The following is a 15,421-nucleotide window of genomic DNA, read 5'->3' as shown; positions in this document are numbered from 1 at the left end:
CTTCCACAGCGAGACCCGGACCCGAAAAAAGGGGCACGCGCACGCGACGCTGCTTTACTGCCATTCGCGCCACAATGGACACTTTTCAGAAGCTTGATCAACTGTGGCCACGGCTCCATGCACTTCGACGCAGCAGCGACCGAACGGAAGGCCGTTATAACGGCGCCCGCTGGGGAATGATGGCCGTGGTACGGGGGGGGGGGGCACGCAAGCACTCGTGTGCGCACAGAACAGCGAGGCCACGGCTAGGCCCGCACAATGACACTCATTGTCCTTGCCCCGACCGCCAGGAGCCGAAGCGGGCACACGCTCTCTTCTCGAAAGCGTAGCACAGATCTCGTGCTGCGGCAGATCAACGGACACTGAGGTCCTTTTCTGCAAAGCCCGCAAGAGGAGGCAGGCCATTGGACAGGATATTGAATCGACCCGGCATTTTTTTTTTTCTCCCTTCCTTTTCGATTTTGGCGCCTGCGAAGACTTGCAAATGTCGATAGAGGGCGCAATAGTTCTGAACTGGGTACCCGGGAGACACTGAAATGTGACGCTGCAGTTGGCTCTTGATGAGCAAGCCATTTTGGAACTATATACAGGATGGGACTTCTTGTAAGTGCCGTGTGGTAGGAATAAACGAGTGATACAGGCTTGGTGCATCTCGTGGGCTTGGTGCTCGTCCGTGAAGGCAGGTCGAGCAGACTTGCCCGTGAATCGAATGGCAGACCTGGGTGTCTATACCGAATAAAATGTGTATGAATTATGACTAACAAGCAGCCCAATCATACGAAAATTAGCTTAGGTAATGCGAGACATATACCGGGAACATTGGTCTGTACCAAAATGACCTGACGCTAGCGCTACTCGACAATAGCTGTGATTATCTCTAAAACGGAGCTTCGTACTTTGCTTTTTTGCCGCGTGGAACAAACCTAATCATAACCTTCTTTTTGTTTTGTTTTCTCTCGACTACAACTAGCTCCTCATTTCTTCCGAAGTATGTCACCACAATTTTAGTACAGGTAGCTTCGTCAGATTCAAAATAAATTGGCTTAAATGATCACTGCATATCGCACAAACGAAAAAGCTCACAGCGATTAATACAGACATCACATGTATATGAAGGAGTGATACATTATGTGGGCCCACCCACATAATGTATGCTCCTTCATACATTATGTGGATGGATCCGCTTATGGTCCCTATATGGGGAGGCATCTGCAGTCATCGAGCAGAAAGCTTCAAAATGAGCGTGGAATTGTACTTGGGCTGCTTACGTTAAGGTTCCGATAAAGCGGCAACATACTTTTCTTCATACTGCACCTACGCGTATATTAAAACGAATGTACGCGTAAGACACGATATATTTCTGACATGGTATACTATCAATTCAAATTTGCGCCTCCTTTTCATTTTATTCCTTTTTTGATTCTTCGGCTAGAATTGTCATTCGATTGTTTCCTTTCGCATTCCACGCTATATGTCTTCTCAGGAACAAAATAAAGTTTCAATCAATCAATCAATCAATCAATCAATCAATCAATCCACGCTATATAATATAATGTGCAAACTAAGATCATCCACGCAGGTCACGGGATCGAACCCCAGCTGCGGCGGCTGCATTTCCAGTGGAGGCGGAAATGTTGTAGGCCCTTGTGCTCAGATATGGGTGCATGTTAAAGAACCACAGGTGGTTGAAATTTCCGGAACCCTCCACTACGACGTCTCTCATTTTCATATGGTGGTTTTGGGACGTTAAACCCCAATATCAAACTAAGATCATCCCTGTACATCTATTTCTCTTCTTCAGAAAAAAAAGCAAACACCAACAAACTTAGAAGCATATTTACCCTTAGCGAGTTCGAACGCATTCATGGTGATACCAGCGCACAGATACAAGAAACATAGAGAAAAGGATAATGTTTCGCTAACAGGAGGCATTGCTCTTATTTTTGCATGTTTCTTGGGTCTGTGTGCTGATTATATTATGTAAACACGTGGTGTATGCAGTCACAGACAAACAGACAGACAGACAGACAGACAGACAGACAGACAGACAGACAGACAGACAGACAGACGGACGGACGGACGGACGGACGGACGGACGGACGGATAGATAGATAGATAGATAGATAGATAGATAGATAGATAGATAGATAGATAGATAGATAGATAGATAGATAGATAGATAGATAGATAGATAGATAGATAGATAGATAGATAGATAGATAGATAGATAGATAGATAGATAGATAGATAGATAGATAGATAGATAGATAGATAGACAGACAGACAGACAGACAGACAGACAGACAGACAGACAGAGAGACAGACAGACAGACAGACAGACAGACAGACAGACAGACAGACGGACGGACGGACGGACGGACAGAGACACGGTAATCCGCCTTTGTCATATTCCTGTGCTACCCTCCACTGTTTTCATCGGGGGGACAAACATGGCGGGACGATTTAGGATCACAGGAATTACCTGAACGAAAACCTCTCCTATCGAAAGGCGCGTGGACACCCCACCACAGCGTAGCGCGACCTTCCCGCTAGGATAATCGGTGCAGGCGCCGTGAACGATAAAAAAGTGGATTGCTCGACCGAGCTCTACACACTCGCCTTTGCATTGTTCTCCGCCATACTTCTCTTCCTTGAAATCACCGGTCTTCGAAGCACGTGCTCCGATACCCACGAGTCTTCGTGCCATTGGAACGCACTTGAAAGAAAAGGCTGTAGGAAGAAAGCGCTGAGAGATTTCAGCGAAAAAGCGACCATTTCCGTGAGACATACACAGGGAATCACGTCTGAGCGCAGAGAGCGCGCCTCGGAGAGAGAGAGACAGACAGAAGGAACAAAAGACGTCGTGCATAAGACGACATAATACAGCGCAACTCGTAACGTGGGAATCGCGTTGCACGCACGCCAGATGATTTCCGGGAAAAGAAAATACGAAATAAGTTGTCAAAGGGGGCGAAGCCGCGAGCGCGCCGAATGTGCACTACAAGCCGCTGCCTTCGTTGCAATGACACTCGAGCTTTATCGTATTTTCACTGAGTTGGCAGCGCGAGGCGGGTTCAAGATGGCGGGAGAAGGATGAGAGAGACAGAAGGAGAAGACGATATAATGAAGGAGAGCCGTACTGAACGCCAAAGCAGATGCGTTCACGGTGAATTAGGGTTCCGCAACCTCCGGCACTGCGCATATGCAGCGGGGAGCCAACTCAATATAGACTATTCACATGGTAGCGAACTTGCCGAAAGGTTTTAAAGTCTCTCACCATAAATGTCGAGCAGTTTTGATAATAATTATTGCTGTCGCTTCACGTGCTAAAACCACGGAGCTATTGTGAGGCCCTTTTTAGTGGTGGGCTCGAACTAGAAAGCGACAGAGGCGCTTCTGAAGTTCCTGCGGTCGACCGGACCCGCCAAACGACTATGACACCGCCGTGCTTGAGTGTGCACGTTTTCTTTTCTTTATTCATTTTCCTGCTTTTTCATCCACTCCTCCTTACCTTTTCTCTCCCCCTTACCCCTTCGCTAGTGCAGTGTAGCAAACCAGAAATTTTCTTCTGGCACACATCCCCGTCTTTCACTTGACCTCTCTCTCTCTCTCTCCGGAAATTTTGAACCCCTGAGGTTTGGCAACGTGCACCTAAGCCTATATACGCTCACGAGCATAGGCGCACGCATCAGTGGGGAAGGGGGAGCGAATCATAACTGAACTGAATCATAATTAACTCACTGGTGAATCATAAGACGGCTTTGCCATGCAGTTGGCGTGGTGAGGTTGATGATAATAATTTGATCTCTGAGTGGTGTTTTGTTGTTGTTGATGTTGTTGTAGAAGACAAACTCAGAAACAGAGCAGTATAACCCCAGTTTATTTAGAAGACAGAATACGTTTAGAACATACAGTTGAAGATATAATACTTAGAATATAGAATACCTAGCATTAAAGACAGATCCCGTCGCGGCTATCGAGGAAGTGACGCATTGGGATTACTTCTGGGAGTTTCTACCTAGAGCGGATACTCTGAGGTCGTCGGCTGCACTACACACACGCTCGAGCATCAGCGGCAAGCGGCCGACGCTGGGCACGCGTGATCTATGACCGTTTCGCTGGAAGCGCCGCGAGGCTGGAAGCGCCGAGAAAAGCGAAGGAGCAACGAGAAATATTGCTCCTACTTCTTCCCAGCCTTCCATCCCGCCACCTCTACCCCGTGAAGAAGACGCTCGGAAAGACGTCGACGTCGGTGACGAAGAAGCCGACGCGAAAGGGTCGCTGACCCGCGGCGAAGAAGAGGCAGAAAACTCTTCCGTCTCCGCGGAGCTCTCTTGTCTCTCACGTGCACCGGATAGTCGTGGAAGCCACAGTTGGCGCGTCAGTCGGGGAGCCACTCCACAAAGCAGTCTGCACGTGAGACAACGGCTAGGAGTAGGTTGGGTAACGTCCGTGCACCGGCTTAGTCACGATGCAGGCTCCGACACGATGGCCCAGTTTTGGTTGGAGAATTGTTCTTACGAGGTGAGCGAAAAAAACAACGACAAAAACATCCGTTTATTATTTATTTCAAGGAAAATAAAGAAAGATGAGACGGAACGCAGAGCTGGGAAATGCTTGTAGGCTTCCGGAGCAACAAAGCAGTGGGCAATACGAGACTTGGGAAGTGAAAAATAGAAATACGTATAGTTCACAGTTATGGGTAACACGTCATGTTATGCTGTCTTACAGAGACGCATTTTGCAAGGCATTTTAATTAATTTTGACGACTTGAAATAAGTGTTTTGACACACGTCAAAACCTCAGTGTACAAATATTCTTTGTTTCTCGTTCCTATTGGTAGCAATAAGTGGACACCGTGGTGGGAAACTAGGCTGGTGTCCCGGGTTCCTTTACCCGTATTCTTGTTTGTTGTTCCAACGGCTCAAACATATTATTGAGCAATTAGTCAGTGCTACGGCACGCTGCTGATTCCATCCAACGGAATAAAGCCCTAACTACACAAAGCTGCATATACTATGCTAAGAGCACGTGTCTTCCTTTACATGCATCTTATCATGCGGTTTGGACGAGCCAACTCATGGGTGCCCTGCTGACATGTCACTTGGCTCCACATTATATAGGGTAATCCTTATTGTATACTAAACTACGTGTCACCATATAGAAAATAGGCAGTTTGCACTTACGTCAATTAAGCCACCGTATTTCAGTATCAGCACGGTGCGGGAGCTCAGTTCATTGGAGTTCCGTCGATGTTGTATGTTGCAAGTAGTACATCGTACTTGTGTTCTGCCGTTATTCTGGCACAGAGGCCAATGCAGAATTCGCGTAACGGTGAATTCGCTTTTTGACGTCATCGTATACAGCGCTATATGGTATCATACCAGGACGCCGAAAAGCTGCGTCTGTGACGTCATGTGCAAGCTATAATTTGAGCTTGCGTTGCCCGTTATACGATAGCCGCAAATGACATTACGGATTGTTATTGTTAGTGGTTCATGAGGAAAAGGAAGAAGGCACCTGATTTCTGTCTGCCTACAGGCGACACGGCGCAGTGCCCATTACGGATTCGGATTCGGGGCGTCGCACGTGCTCACTTGTGCGCTCTGCCCTTCCACAATCCTGCACCGTTCTAACAGAATCGTTGTTGTCTTTCATGAGCGCTCCAGCATTTCCGGGCCGCACCGAAACCGTTACTTTTCTCTCTCACTCCCACACTCTCTTCCTCTGTTTAGTCAAAGAGGAGTGTCGAACCCCCTAAGACATCTGCAAATGAGCGTCGCGTCGTACAGAGTTCGCCGACGCCAAAAGGAGGAAACGTAGAGGAAAGCGCGGCGGTTCCCCACACCGACAGCTTCTAAATGCAGAGAGGCGCTTCGCATACAGAAATGGCAGTCGCAAAGAAAAGCTCCCAACGAGCTGTCTCGAAAAGGGTCGCAGATTTGTATGCACTGGGCGGCGCGCCGTTAAGTAAAGAAACGACTGTGGGTTGTCCGCCCGACCGCTGTTCTTTCGTCCTTAACTCTATCGTCGTGCACGCACTGAACAGGTTCGTATTTCAGGTACGTTACTGTAACCTGTTCGAAAGTCGTGATCGGCGTGGGAGATCTCGCTAGGCAAACGCCCGTTGCTTGCTGTCCGTTTATATTTTTACCAAACTTTTTGCATTTCGAAACGGGGACACTTCGCCAATGCATCGCTAGGAAACTTGAATCCTAACAGACGCGTGGTACAGTGGTACTGTTAACACCAGTCGCGCGTGCTTTAGTTGGTCAGCAACGCTTCCAGAAATTCAGAAAAACAGGGGAGGGGGGCAGACGGAGATTTAAACCAGTTTGGAGAAAGTGTGTGTGTGTGTGTGTGTGTGTGAGAGAGAGAGAGAGAGAAAATACAATGAGGGAAAAGCAGGGAGGTTAACCAGAAATCGCAGCATCCGGTTTGCTACCCTGCACTAAGGGAAGAGAGAATGGAAATAAAATTGGGAAAGAAAGCGAAAGGCGAAATAGACGCGCGAAAGAGAAAAGAAAGTGACATGCGACCTTACAGTAGGGATATGAGCGACGGAGTTTTATTTACACAATACTAGTCACAAGCAGTACGTTGTATTGCAGCGTATATGGTGCACGTAAAATAACTCATATGTTATTTAATATGGTTGTGTTCCGTTTAACACGAAGCAAAAGATGGTGACTCGATGAGTGGAGCATGGCACCACCCGTGCACGCCGTGAGTCATCATACGAGTTTTAATGCGATTTCCAGCATGGGTTGATCACCCAATAAAACGCATTTTTAGCCATTAATGCAGGCCGATTTTGATAACGTCTTCGCGCTACTGTTCTCAGATGTAACATATTAGATTCTTTGTTCCTTTCCAAATCTTAGGATGATGTCGCTATCGGTTAAGATTACGCAGCGAGGGTGCAGAAAGGAAAAACACGGAGAAATTCAGCGATGTTGACCTAAAGAAGTCGAAGAGATATGCCACTAATTACTGCTCGTGGGACATTTACCAACGCCTTGCTTTTGCAAGATGTAAGTGTTCATTGAATGTTGAGGTATAGTGGTGATCAATAACGTAACCCGAGGAATTAGAAAAAAGTCGGCTTCGTTCATTCTCTGGACGTTTCTACATCACACGTAATATGTTATGACATGCAATACATCAACTTATAGCGTCTGCATAGCACAAAAATGACATATACGCAGTGTACATATACTTATGAGTATATCTATACGTATACTTGACATAACGTATACGTAACATAACAGAACACGAAATTTTAAATTGTTGAAGTACCGTAAGCTATAGCGCATTTTATGCTATTATTCTTGAGTATTTCAGTTACACCTGTTGAGCGTCGTCGTTAGGATTGTTCAGGCGTACTATTGTGTTTCCGTATATATGTGCTTTTCGATATTACTCCCAAGTGTTAGCGCAGGCACTACTGAAAAGCTGGTAACACCAAAACATCATCATCTACGATGTTCGACTATCATGCTTTTAGATGATCGACAACACAAACCGCATATACGAAATGTTAATGAACACCATGACGCTTCTGTGTGGTTTATATGCAAGACTCCGCGAAATCTATCATCATCATCATCATCATCATCATCATCCTGACTACATCCATTGCAGGACAAAGGCATCTCCCATGTTTCACCAGTCAACTCGGACCTGTGTTTGCTGCTGCCATTTTATACCCACAAACTTCTTAATCTTATCTGCCCATCTAACTTTGTCTACCCCTAACCCGCTTGCCTTCTCTGGGAATCTATTATATCTAACCTAATTTGCTCTTCAATATTTGCGACGGACTCCGTATACATATGCCCGAAATAGACGAGAGATACTGATTTACCTAAGAGTGTGATTCATCCCCTTACTAACTTAACGTTGCCGAAAACCTTAGAGAATTATTGGCGCATTTTCTTTTCTTCAAAATGGAGGTGTTTAAGGAGAGGTTGGTCTCTGGGCGTCGCCGGCTACGTTTATTTTCTGACATTGTACTTCCCTTCGCTGCCTACCTAACAAACACAACAATTGGGAGAAACGCGCGCATGGACGTCCACATACATAACGTTTGTGTATACTATAATATGAATGGATCATTTCTGTTACCTAAAAGAATTGATTCGCAATGGCGATATGTTCGCAAAGTTTCTATACATGCAAGTTGACCGCTAATGATCACGCCTGGGTGAACGACCAAGCGCGGTAAACGTGATCTCTTAATAATAAAAAGAAGAAAAGAAAAGAAAAGCAACCAACATACAGCAGATCATCAACGCTACCGAGAAGGGGCCTTGTCAGAATATGCCTTTCGGGCCTTTACCGTTGGGCGGTCATCCTCTGAAAGGCCGGGTTAAGAAGACAAGACAACAACCTCATTTCCTTGAACTCGTCGCCGCACCCTGTAGCTGTTAGCGCGGCACACTGCAGGGTGTTTAGACTCCGCCTTCCAGAACTTGAAGTCAACAACACTTGGGAAGGCCAACGCGCTTTTCAGCGAATGGCGAACATCCTGCCATGATTCGTTACTGGTTTCCCTCTCTGACACCTCACAAAGATACTACGAAGTAATGAAACTGTCTCACAAAAGTAAACAAAATTAAGAAAAGGAAAAACAGAGCACCACTCGACGTGGGAGGTGTCGTTTGCTGCTCTAGCTGGCGCCGGAGAAAGAGCAGACGACGCCGATCTGACCAAGACCCGTGACGTCACTTGCAGTGGCGTCTACGGGCCACACGTCATGCGCAACGCCCTCTTTACCTTCACTTCGTATATTGAGAGTGCACACATACAAAAAAACCTCGGCGCCAAAGCGGAAAGGGGAAGGGCGGGGGTCGCGGAACGTCTAGGCCTATTTCTGTGGGCGATCTTTTTCTTTTCCCTCGCCGAAGTTTCAGCAGCCCGGTGAAAACCCCCAACGTCGAAAGCGGGGGAGAAAAAAGAAAAAGAAAACGTGGTTAATAAAGAGAACTCACAAAGACCACGAGGGGCTTCCTTCCACTGACACTTGGAAAGCCGCCCATCGTTTCGCGCACGCCACGAGACGGACGATGCAATCGACAAAGAAAATCGTAAGGTGTACCCGTACACTGAAGATGGGACGGGGCGATCACTTCGTCGTCGCTTAGTGTTGGGCGAGAAAACAGTGATAAGGCCAACTGTTCGACGCGCTTTGGGTGTACTCCGACTGATAGTGAGTCGCCGAGACGTCTTGATACAGATGCACAGAAACGGGTGCACAGAACACACGTCGGGTCTGCTACCCTGTACTGGAGGAAGAGATAGAGGGGCGAAAAGAAGTGTAGACACGCTCTGGAAAAGACAAAAGTCTCAGGAGGTGGCAAAGACCTGTCGACTTCAAGTACTGCAGTAATACCTTCGACACCTTCTGCGCACACGAGACATATGTCCATGACCCTATGATATCGGATATGGAAAATGGTCTCGGGCATGCAGAAGAAGCCACTGGGAACTTCCAAATCACGGAGGGTTATGATAGGCAAGCTTGTGTGTTCTACCTATATCATTAATTTACGTCCCTTTAAGCGGCAGTGATGTATGTGACATTCAGTTAATGGCGTATATCCGTGGACAGTGGGCGAATTCGCCGAGCTCGCCTTTCATGTGTTCTCTCTGACAGATCGGTTACCTTCGCTAATCGAATACCCATTTTAACGATGAGTTGAGAATTTATCACGTGCTTCAGTGCCTGAGAACCTTCTCGTTAACGTGCTGCCTGGTCACAATGCCATCTCCGGTCTAAGTTGTGATAACCTGTACGTTGATCTCAAATTCTGCAGTTTGGAAGGCTCACGAAGCAAGACCATATGGGAGATGATTATACTTATCTCCCACTTTAGAATTGCAACATCATAACTCTTAGTCTCACTTGACATACATATGCTCTCTATCCAGCCAGAACAAGTGAGCTGGCGGCTGCATTTCCGATGGAGGCGGAAATGTTGTAGGCCCGTGTGCTCAGATTTGGGTGCACGTTAAAGAACCCCAGGTGGTCGAAATTTCCGGAGCCCTCCACTACGGCGTCTCTCACAACCATATGGTGGTTTTGGGACGTCAAACCCCACATATCAATCATCAAATCAGAACAAGTGAGCTATTCCGGTATCTCCCCATGGAGCACGATCGTCAACGTTTGGCCGCTACCGCCCTCATTTCTTCATCGGGAACGCCAAACGCAAAAGAGAAAAAAAGAACGAAGTCGGAAAAAGAAACATCATAAGAACAAGCGTACAGCATTGCTCGTTCAAGCATGACGCCAGGAACGCCTGAGGGTGATAAAGAATTACCTCGCTTCTCGAAACTTGTCAGGTCTCGAGTCTAATACCGTCGTTAACTAGAATATGCAAGCTTGTGGTGTCTGACGTGTTGCACAAAGTAAGCGCTTTAGAGTCAAAGTAAAAGAAAAAGAAAACATAAGTCGGAGGAGGTTTGCTTTGGCAGTGAGCGAAGGGGCCTTTTTGAGAAGCCCGCTGCGAAAAATAAACGACGATTTTACACCTCACCGCTGACGCCAAACGCTATAGAGTGTGCGAATTATAGTGCGCGAGAGTATTCTGAATCTAAAAAAGAGATAAAAAGGAGGCTCGCAATTCTAAACAGCTTTCGAATAATAAGAAAAAAAGAAGTAGACCCTGCAAGGCGAACGTACTGGATCTGGGACGAATGTGTGCGCTGACTTTACTGAATTCTCGTATACAAAAAATAAATTGACATGCAAACAAGGAAGGAGCGGTAAAAGCACGCTTCGTGACTGCGTTGTGCTTCAATCGCGGATATGGCCGCCACTCTTTTATTACTTTTATCCCCCCCCCCCTTTCGGACGTGTTTAATGGTGCCAATGGACCGGTATATGCAGCACCAAAGGAAGCCTGCGGAGTTCGACACCAAACCAGTCTATTTAGGACCGCACAAGTAGGAGCGAAGCCGCTATAGAAAAACGGGGTCCTATATATCACGCCAGCCGAGTGTCATCCTCTGAGCCCCGAAATGGGCAGAACCAATTGAATAAACTGCGAGGCGCATCTTTCAAGCCTGGCTATGTATAGGCGGGAATGGCAATGAACGCCTTTGCTTTTCTTCGTGCGATTTAGATCTTGCGAATACGCTCTGAATAGCGTTAGCTTGCGAAATTCGCAAGCTCAGGTGCTTACGAAATGTCAGCTGATAGTAAAACTAGGCCCGGTTAAGAAGTGTCAAACAAGCTTCCTTCTGTGTCCTAAAACAAGCAAAATGCGAGAAGAGCTTCATTTAGGCGAGTTGTTTTATCAAAGTTGAATCGTTGAACAGTAAGTACTCTTTGCTGTCCATGTTGTTTCATATACCGTTGTCGCACTAACCCACATATGCTGTCGTAAATACAAGCAAGATTAGATGCAAGCGCTTGCTGCAGAGTTTGTTACAGAACCTGATTGAAACTTCTACCGCATTTTTAAACGTAACAACAGCCCGGTTCGCGAGATGGTCGAGTATTCCATTGAAACCTACATTAAAAAGATGCCGTAAGGATGCTTGCAGTTCCCGTCGCTTTCTCTCTCGACTGCATCGGTCAACGTGTCGATGTCTTCATCCGCATGGATGTCCCCTGTTGATGTGCACATGATTTTTTCTTTATCTACTTCAGCACCAAAACACTGCTGTTGGATGAAGTACTGTGTCAGAATAGCGGCTTACGTATAAATTAAGGCTCTCTACATAGCGAACCTTATTGTCCGCTCCAAATAGCGCCGGAGAAGGGATCGGTATATCTCGGTCGTGCAGTGCCCGCAACCCTGTCGGTTCCTCCTTTGGCACAGCGGATACGACGATCAAGGGGGGTCGCAATCAAGGGGTCACGGTTGGCCTGAGAAAGCAATCTAATTTCTTCCAGACCGATACGACACGGTCTCGCTTCCTTTGATGCGCCTCGGCCGGCACAATAGTCGTCGCGCCATGTGGAACGGCTAACCAGCGTGTGACTGGCGCGCTACGTACATCGTACGTGTCGGCAGCTCATTAACCTCGAATAATAATCGCGTACTGCGAGCCACGATGACGAAGACGTGTCCTCACTTTGTGCGCACGTTGTGGCGAATCGCATCTTGACCTATCGATAGCGACCATCGCGTTTGACGTGAAGTGAACGTGTATGGTGCCGCATTCTCTTTATATAGTATATAGCCCAGAGAAGGGTTACTTCGATGAAAGACACGGGCTGTTTGAAAATCATCCATCATGTTTGACACGCGGAAGCACGAAGCGTGTGTCACTGCTTTGCAAGGAATAACCCGGAGAATTAATCAGTGCCTGATTATACGGTGTTGCTACCACAGCGCTCCTGAACACTGCGGTGATGGTACAAGATAACTTGAGGTCCCCTATATAGAAATGCGCACGAACCCCGTTTGCTGAAGAGATCTGTTGAACGTGTTGTTCTCCAACGCAACGAATGATATATGGTGAAGTCGTGCACTGGACTAGTGCTAACGATTGCAGCCAAGATAGTTTGTTATGGTGGGCTTCCCTAAACAAGCGTTGGGTGAAAACACTTGGACGAAGATTTAGTGTGGGACTTCAGCATAGCGTAGTACCCAACCATAGCGTAGATATCACTGTATTATTGCGACATAGACTTCACCGTCTTGCCCTTTAATAATCTAAAAAAGTGCTTCAGCTACTGACGTCAGCGATTGTACAAGTCGACCATGTATACCTCTAAGGGCATCAACATCAAACGCGAGCCTGCAACGGTGTGTTCAGTAACACTTACTTATTATATGTGTCACGGATGTGTATGCATTGTTTATTGATAAGCAGCGAGGTTCGGTGCAGCTTGGTTCCGTTAAGCAATCATGAGTGCCGGCACAGTTTGAAAGTTACAATGTCTCTATAGAGCTGACTTAGACGAAATGTGTTCGTTCGGTTGAATCACTGTGAGTACCCTTATTCGATTGCATGAGACACGACATATAAAGCCTCAAAACCAGCATACCGATAACGGGGCACCTGCAACTACAAACTACACGGCTGTAACTCGACATTGAATGTATAGACCAGCTGGGCAAAAGCAAGAGCAAATATCTACAAATATACCGTGACCCCGTCATTGCGCTGATATTAAGTATAAATTATAGAAACGTCTAGCCGAACAGCACAGATAGTCACACGTAAATGGGGACGTAGAGTGTGTAGCAATAGCTGAAAAATAGGCTTTGAAGCTAGGGTTTCAACAGCGGGACTTGCTTAGGTCAGAGCCAAAACAGGCCCCCCCTTGGAAATTGTCGCTGCAGCGACACCATTCCTTAGACAGCGGCTGATGAAAAAAAAATTAAATAACTTTGCACTAACTGTCCTTCCTGAGAAGTTTTAGGGTCAATCAATCAGCTTAATAAATTTATTGTATATAAAAATTGTTGGTAAATAAGCTGTAGTCAAATGTGCAGCGATATATTGAATATAAGCGCTGTGAAGAATCGATAGCACTGAACGTTGGTCTGTGATAGGAAACAAACGCGCACGAATCATAACTCTTGACTGTAAGAGTGCATGCATGCGTTCACGAGATGTCATCGACACTTACTGTCTGTCGAAGCGAATTAGAATATTCTTTGACAAAGGACTTGGCGAAACAACGCTATATAGGCCTATTCGACAGAAAGCCCTCATTGTGTTTTATCAGGCGCCAATGCATTTGACCGGCGCGTTGCCACCGATACTGATTAACGCGAAGCGTGACAGGCAGAAGTGAGTCTTGCTTATCGGGTTTTAAGGAGGACTGCGTCCTTGGGGAGATAAAGAAGACAAAGTTTGCCTGAGGAGCTGGCGAAAGTTCCGCTGCTCAAGTGGTTGCTTTCCCCTGTTTTTTCAAGACAAACGCAGCCCAAAAGCGATAGCTACAGAGGTTGTAAGAACTATTCCCCAGTTTTTAGAAATAGCGCGCTGTCTTTCCCGTGGGTCGTATGAACACCAGTCAACGACAACTCGAGCAGCTTTCCAAGCTTCTGGTATGTTATTGTGTTGGTCCAAGTCATGTGGTATTGTGTTGTACCATAAGTCATGGCCCCAAAGACACCGACAGCATCTTCCAGAGCTTTAAATTATTAGGCATAATAAGCTTCTGACGACGACTTTTTTTTTTGCATAAAAGACCTACTATTCATGGTGAAGCCGTGATATCCCAGTCGACAGTGACTGCTTGAGAAAACATAATGAGTCGTGACGTCGAAATTCCTAGCCATCCGTTTGTTTTCGGTCGTTTTGTATGAAAGACTATTAGGCGATAATGACAACGAATTTATGAGCTGTCATTCAACACACTTGAAAAGCTGTATTTCGAATTGTGGTTTAGCAAAGAAAGCTATTTTTTTAATTGAATTTCTAAGGCTTGCTTTTAGGCACACATAAGGTTGGCAAAACTACATGAGAAACTTTGACGCTAGATGCAATAGTTGACGCTGTCATATGCCTCTGTTTCTATATTTTATTCTGGTATACCATTGTCCTTAACAGAAGTAGAATTGTTTGAGACAAAAGTCACGACAAGTGAATTGTTCGGTAAAACATTTTTTCGACTGCACCACTGCCACAGACTCTGACTAGACGCAGGATGCAAGGTGTACGCAGAAAGATATAACCATCACTTTGTATGAAACCAAAAACAGCATAGAACACCAGGCGCCGCAAACGATTTCAATCTATCCGGCAACACAACCGCGCCCACGTGCTTCCAGCACCGAGTAATGAGGTACAGTGAAATGAAGACTCACAGCGAGATGAAATAACGGGGCGTCCGCAGCAGAAGAAACCGAAAGGGGCTGGCAACGAGGAGGTAGTCCAAACCGGGACGGCGGCGGCAAAACGCAAGGCGGCGGCCAACGTGCACAAGAATATAGCCCGTTCACTTCAGAGGCGCGGCACAAACTTAGCGGTACTCGAGCGGGCGCAGACATGAACGCCACAACCAGGTGCACACTCTCTCTCCGTTCTTCCTTCTCCCTTGAGAGAAACGGTGCATGCAAAATAGGGCTCGGCGAAGCTAGCGGCACCTGGCGATTATTTCGCGTGACGCTTTGTCGAGCGCTGCCGGCACCGGCCGACACTCACTGCGTGAACGTCGTCGCGCGTCCGTGGAGTTGGCAAGTGCGTGTATGGGGCGCGCCATCTCGTGAGAGGTTTAGGCACTGTGCATGTGTTTTTGGTACACTTTTCGACACGGATGGCGCTGTCTAAAGTGCACCCTTAGTGTTACTGTAGGTTCGTTCGATTCATCAGCACCAGCCGGAACTGGTTCACGGCTGTGCACGCGAAGTTCAGAAATTGTGCAGCGTGAGTTCGACGGTGCAGGCACAGCACTACACCCGAAACGAATGACGATGTGCCGACAAGGTGCAGGCCTTATTTCTTTTCG

General features: G+C 46.8%; 1 protein-coding gene across 2 annotated transcripts in view; it reads right to left on the bottom strand.

The window, feature by feature from the left end:
- LOC119159498 (uncharacterized) overlaps nt 1-14,985 on the bottom strand; it is a 163,198-nt gene extending 148,213 nt beyond the window's left edge. Inside the window, exon 1 of one of the 2 annotated variants that reach the window (XM_037412277.2) lies at nt 14,781-14,985. The gene's annotated coding sequence lies outside the window, so the exon portion shown is untranslated. The remainder of the gene's footprint in view (nt 1-14,780) is intronic. The other variant, XM_075891643.1, reaches the window with a different exon arrangement.
- Nucleotides 14,986-15,421: the final 436 nt, after the last annotated feature.

This window comes from Rhipicephalus microplus, chromosome 1 (assembly GCF_043290135.1).
Source record: "Rhipicephalus microplus isolate Deutch F79 chromosome 1, USDA_Rmic, whole genome shotgun sequence".
NCBI lineage: Eukaryota > Metazoa > Arthropoda > Arachnida > Ixodida > Ixodidae > Rhipicephalus > Rhipicephalus microplus.
Note: the sequence above shows the minus strand (reverse complement) of the source record. Positions and strands in the feature narration are given on the sequence as shown.